Below are 6,669 nucleotides of genomic sequence, written 5' to 3'. Positions count from 1 at the left end.
CAGGCGAGGGGCCCAAATATGGAAATGGACCAGTGAACTGCTCTTCAGAGTGTCCAACTGTGGGATCAGTTGCTTTCTGACGACACTCGGCATGGTGGGAGGAAGGAGCATCAGGGTGAGGAGGAGTATGCGGTCGAGACTCACGGCTACTAAGACTTGACCGTGTGGAAGACAGACCGAAGGTGGTGGTGCCCAGGTGACAGGAAGTATTATCTGCTATCCAATTAATAACCTGTTCACACTGATCAGTTCTCAATAGTGGTATTGTTGTGTGCTTCCCTAGTAATTCGGCCAAAAACTGGGAGCGAGAAGATGTGGCTGTTGGTTGTGGCACATTTTCACCTTGGCCATGGCCCCGTCCTCTGCACGCACCATCACCAGAACGTCCAGTTCCACGGCCCTTGCCATGCGGCTTGCCTATTGTAAATTAAGTAAAATAGCTTACACTCGCACTATCAATGGCAAAAGGGTATTAAAAAGGAGATTAGAACCGTGGAAGAGGAAAATCACAGTTGTAGTACTCTGGCCTACCCCAGAATATTTTAAACAGATATATTTGTGTCTGAACAGTCAGTGAGACACTCAAACAGTTTTTTTTTTATGGAAAAAAGGCAAAAAGGTGGATTATTCCCAGATTTGAACTGCGGAAGAGGAAAACCACAGTTCTATTTCTCTGGCCTACACCAGAATCTTTTAAACAGATATATTTGTATCTGAACAGTCAACGAGACACTGAAACTGTTTTTTTTTTTTTTAAAAAGGCAAAAAGGTGGATTACACTCATATTTGAACCGTGGAAGAGGAAAACCACAGTTCTATGTCTCTGGCCTACACCAGAATCTTTTAAACAGATATATTTGTGTCTGAACAGTCACCGAGACACTCAAACTGTTTTTTTTATGGAAAAAAGGCAAAAAGGTGGATAACACCCTGATTTGAACCGTGGAAGTGGAAAACCACAGTTCTAATTTCCTGGTGTATACCAGACTTTTTAAAATAGATATATTTGTGTCTGAACAGTCAGCGAGACACTCAAACTGTTTTTTTTATGGAAAAAAGGCATAAAGGTGGATAACACCCAGATTTGAACCGTGAAGAGGAAAACCACAGTTCTAATTTCCTGGCGTATACCAGACTTTTTTAAATAGATATATTTGTGTCTGAACAGGCAGCGAGACACTCAAACAGTTTTTTTTTATGGAAAAAAGGCAAAAAAGTGGATAATACAGAGATTTGAACCGTGAACTGCAAAACCACAGTTCTAGTTATCTGGCCGAAACCAGACTCTTTTAAACAGATATATTTGTGTCTGAACACTCACAGACACTCTCAATATTTTTTTTTTTGGGGGGGGGATACCAAAAGGTTAATAAGAGGGGTATTTGTACAGTCTGACTGAGGGAAAAAAAAAAGAGGATTTAGATGAAAAAAAAAGGATTTTTCCTGGACCCTGAGACCTGGGGCTAAGGCTGTGTGCCCACGTAGCGTTTTTCAAGCTTTTATGCTGCGGAATTTCCGCAGCATAAACGCTTGTGAAACGCTAGGTAATCCGCACCCCATGGTCCCCAAGGGGATTCCGCATGTTCTATGCACATGCTGCGGATTTTTCCGCAGCGTTTATGCTACGTACAAAAATCCGCAGCATGTCATTTAATTTTGCGGAAGCGCAGCGGAACTCCCGCCATTGACTTGCATTGAGACGCATAGAAACCGCGACTGTACATTTTTACAAGCGGCTTCTATGCGTCTCTATGTGCGGATGGTACCCAGTTCTGGAGGAGAGGAGACTCTCATCCAGACCTGGGTACCATTGTACCTGTAAAAAAAGAATAAAATAACAAATAAAGTTTATACTCACCTGTCCGGCGTCTTCTCTCTGAATGCCAGCAGCGCTGAAGGACCTTCGGTGACGTCACAGTCATGTGACCGCAGGCCCTTCACCGCTCTGTCTCGAGATATGCCGGCAGCCGGGAACCAGACAGGAACGAGCGCTGCAGCCACGCCGGGGCATCGGGGGTGAGTATAGCTTTATTTGTTTTAATTTTTACGGTTCACACTGTATAAATCCATGCTGTTTGCATGGATTTATACAGTGTGACCTAGTTGTCAAACACTTTCCAAGTGATGCTATCGCCTGGAAAGCGCTTGTCAATCTGCATGCGGAAACGCATGTGAACCCGCATGTGGATCCGCATGTATTCTGCAGGAAAAACGCATGCACAATCTGCATGCGTTTTTTTCTGCCAGGGAGATGCAGAAATGCTGCAGAAATTTTCTGCTTCATTTCTGCATCGTGGGCACATAGCCTAAGGCTATGTGCCCACGTTGCATTTATGAAGCAGAAAATTTCTGCAACATTTCTGCATGTCCCTTGCCAGAAAATCGCGTGCGTTTTTTGGTCGCGTTTTTGGTCGCGTTTTTGACGCGTTTTTGTATGCGGATTTTACATGCGTTTTTGTAAGCTTATTTCATGCGTTTTTGAGCACAAATAAAGTTATTGAAAAAAAAAAAAAAAAAAGATGGAAATCCTGATGTCATTTCCTAGTTCAACCCCTCTTCACCATTTTGTTTTTTGCAAAAGACAGTATGCCACAGGAATTGCAGCCCCTGCGGGTCAGCAGACCATGCCTAAACCTTCTGCTAATGACTTGCTTAAATCTCCTGCACTACAACGTTGAGCAGGTAATATAAACTAAGTTTTTTTGGGGTACATTATTTTTATGTAGTGTGTGTACTAACCTATTATTGTTCTTTAGGAGCGTTTAAGGAGGAGAAGACGACCAAAAAAAATTTGGGTGCACCCTATCTTGCAGGAGCGGACGGACAAGGGCCACTTTAATGTTCTCTACCAGGATTTAAGGAGGTAAGATATTTGTGAAGAAAGTATAATGTCATCCGTCTATGCTGTTTTTTTAAGGTTTTGTTTGTATACTATGTTACAAAATTATCTTTTAATATTTTTTTTTTCTCTGTTTACTATAGTTTTCCTGAAAAATTTAAACAGTTCTGCCGTCTGAACATTATTGCATTTGATCGGCTGCTGAGCCTTATGTCTCCTGACCTGGACTTCCAAGACACTGTAATGCGAAGGGCCATCTCTGCTGAGGAAAGGCTGCTCATCACCTTGCAGTAAGTTGAATGTTGATTTATATGTACCTGGTTTTGTTCGCCACCCTGCGGTGATGGCTGGTGTACCTGGTTTTGTTACCCTGTGGTGATGGCTCCACTGTGTCTGTCTTTGTGTACATATTTTTGGCTTGACCATGAGATCACCATGCACAGAGATCAGATTGAAAAGGTCACTGATGTGTAAACTCTAGAGCAAACATCGTAGGCAAACACAGACACAAAGTCAAAACACATTATAAATTGATATGTGTGAACTCAAGAGAAAACAAAAGATGACCAAAAAAGATTGAAAATGTGGAGCCCCCCCCCCCCCCAAAAAAAAAAACGCGCCCATTGTTGGAATAGTTTTTTGTAATAAAGACCTTCATTTTTTAAAAGATGAATTAATAATGGATAATTACTGTTGGCTTGTATTTCTTTTTATGGTTTTTCTAATTATCTATTTTTTCTTTTCAGATTTTTGGCCACAGGAGAGAGCTATACATCACTGCACCTCCAATTTAGGGTTGGTAAATCCACCATTTCCAGAATTGTGAGGTGCACATGTACCGTCATCTGGCAGAAGTTGCAGCCCATCGTGATGCCTTCTCCAACCGAGGAGACTTGGCTGCAGGTCGCAGCAGGCTTTCAAACTGTGGCCAATTTCCCAAACTGCATTGGTGCTGTCGATGGCAAACATGTGAGAGTTCAGCAGCCACCACGATCAGGATCACGCTTCTTTAATTATAACAAATTTTTTTCTGTGGTCCTGATGGCGGTTGCTGATGCACATTTCAAATTTGTTGCCATTGACGTTGGTGCTTATGGCAGTACTGGGGACTCTCGGGTGTTTACATCATCACAGATTGGGCTGCAAATTCTTCAAGATGGCGTAACGCTCCCAGCCCCAAGACCTTTGCCGGGTTCCACACATCCAGTTCCTTTTGTGATGGTATCGGATGAGGCATTTCCCTTACAGACCAACCTGCTGCGCCCATACCCACGAAGGGCACTGAATGCCCGGCGGAGGATTTTCAATTATCGGCTGAGTCGTGCACGCAGATATGTGAAATGCACCTTCGGAATCATGTGTAGTCAATGGAGGATCTTTCACACTGCCATCCAGTTGGATACGGAGATCGTTGACACTGTAATTAAGGCATGCTGTGTACTCCACAACTATGCTCGTGAGTACAGCACCGAGCAAGATGAGGAGTCACAGCTATCTGAATTAATTCCAGTTGTCAACTCCGGTCAGGGAAGGCCATCCAACTCTCGTGCCAGGGTGCGAGAAACCTTCACTGACTACTTCATGAGTCCTGAAGGTGCCGTGCACTGGCAATACTCCTGTGCTGGTGTTGAGCAGCCTGACCAGCAGAGAAGATCTGATGAACAATAAAAGAAGAACTTCCTCCTTTTTTTTTAAATAAAAATGTAAAAAAAAATGTTTTTAAAAAAAATAAATTTTGGTTAAACTTAAATTTGTCTAAAATATTTCTTGAATTGCAACCTTCTACATTTTGTTTTTCGACAATACGTCAACGCAAAAGTGAACAACCCACAAAGACCAGAGCCTGTAAATTGGCATTACTACCTAGAGCGCTATTCACAAGTACTGTCTGCTAAAGTCAACCCTCACCATTGTTATTTGCTTGCGCTAAGAACAGAACTAGCAAATAACAGTGTTGAGAGTAGTATTCATCCAAAAAATAGTTGTGGTCCAAAATATCAAAGTATATTTCTAATTTAAAAACCACTGTATACAGCCGACCACATACGTAGATTAGTTTGAACAAATTTCAAAAATGTAGAGTTCCTCTGACCTGCGCTATGGTGAGCGCAGATCAGGGGAACACTTTTTCATTACAACCCAATCCAACCACATATACACTTGAAAAGAAAAATTAACAGATAGTTTAAATAATTTTTTTAATACGTAATAAAGAATAACTGTAAAAAACTTTTTAAAAACACAAAACAACAAACTTCTAGAAAATTTAATCGGACAAACATTGCCCATAACTTGGGAAGAAATTACACACTGTGTACAGCACACCTGTCCTGTAATCATTTTTGGGCCCTAAAATACGGGCAGCACCTGTAGGTTGTTTAATTATATAAAAAGAAAGACCTTTTCTTACAGTCCCCTACGCCTGATGCCTGGTATAGGTGACCATAAGAAAAGGTCTTTGTTAATTGTCTGATTCTCTAAAACATCTATTGACCTACAGGTGCTGTCTGTATTTGCTAGGGTCCAAAAATGCTGACAGGGAGGGGTAAAATTTTTTAACTACAAGTTTTGAAGGTCTTCTTCAAAGCTGTACCCAGGAAACATTTCTTGAGAAAAAGTAGAGTTGGGGGATGGTCCTCTGACAAATGATGATGCACCATGAGCCATTTGCCGACCATAACTTGGTTGCATATCTTCTGGACGGTATGCTGCAGCAACCTGCCCAAAACGCTGGGTTGCAGCTGCTGGTCGTGGTGGAGGCACACTGGGTTTGAAACAATTAAATATTCCGCATACTACGGCTGGGGGCGAGGGCATAACTGCTGCCTCTTCAATTGCCATGACCATAGCGCCTGCTGCAGTCATGTACATGTTCTGCCTATCTCGTGGCAGAGATCTGATGCGGGCAGCTTGGGCTGAGCAAAATTTATCGATGGCATCTTCCTGGGATGCCCTTTCCACAAGGCTGAGGGTTCGATTTGTGAGTGCTTCAAGCACAATAGTCCCACCCCCGTGGCTTTTGGCCTTTTTTTTGCCCGCCCTTCTCGATGCCACGAGATGAGCAGAACCAGACCCCCTCCCAGTGGGCCTCAACACATCACCAGCAGAGCTTCCACCGTCACTTGGAGCAGGAGCAGGAGAATCAGTCACCAAACCCGTCCCGATGTCCGCTGGATTGGACAAAGAATGTGAGGGACAACCAGATGCTGAAGATGCCGAAGCAGATGGATCCGGTGAGGAAAGCTGGAAAAAGTCCTCGGATTCCTCCTCTGCTTGCTCTGTGTTTGTGTCCTCTTCTGCTGTTGGGGCCATGATGTTTCCTTCAGTTCTGTATATAATAAAAGGTAAATCCCAATGTAAATACAACATTTTTGGAAACATTTCAATTAATATGTTTTGGGAATTTACCTCCGCAAACTCCTACTGGTTAGTATGAAGGCCAGCTCGTTCGCAAAAGGAAATTTTCTTTTTTTGGGTGATGAGCCACTTTGCACCGACTGGTGATACTTCACCAGCCGGTCGGTGACCGTTCTCCACCAATTTTTAATATCATACACTGCAATGACACAACCAAAACAATTTATGAACTGCTTTCACACCAAAAAGTGCAATTATAAATAGATATAAAAATAAGTGTAAAAATCAAAACTTACTAATTTCCTCTTGGGCATCACGTTCCGCATTCACCCACTGGGGATACATTTGGCTCAACACAGAGGCCCAGGCGTCTTTTTTCTTCTGCTTGTCTTTGTAGTCAGGACTAGCTCGGTCCCATATTTCGGCATATTTTTCAATCTACAGTGAATAATAACGTGTGTGAATAATATTTT

General features: G+C 42.6%; 1 long non-coding RNA gene across 1 annotated transcript; it reads left to right on the top strand.

The window, feature by feature from the left end:
• The first annotated feature begins 2,559 nt into the window (after positions 1-2,559).
• Positions 2,560-3,118, top strand: LOC141167854 (uncharacterized). The gene is made up of 3 exons (XR_012251645.1): positions 2,560-2,682; positions 2,757-2,863; positions 2,983-3,118. It is a non-coding gene; the product is annotated as an uncharacterized lncRNA (long non-coding RNA).
• Positions 3,119-6,669: the final 3,551 nt, after the last annotated feature.

Source organism: Phyllobates terribilis, unplaced genomic scaffold (genome assembly GCF_046119375.1).
Source record: "Phyllobates terribilis strain yellow unplaced genomic scaffold, ASM4611937v1 Scaffold_1__5_contigs__length_1240528914, whole genome shotgun sequence".
In the NCBI taxonomy this organism is placed as follows: domain Eukaryota; kingdom Metazoa; phylum Chordata; class Amphibia; order Anura; family Dendrobatidae; genus Phyllobates; species Phyllobates terribilis.
The sequence above is the reverse complement of the archived record's forward strand: the minus strand, read 5'-3'. Positions and strand labels throughout refer to the sequence as shown.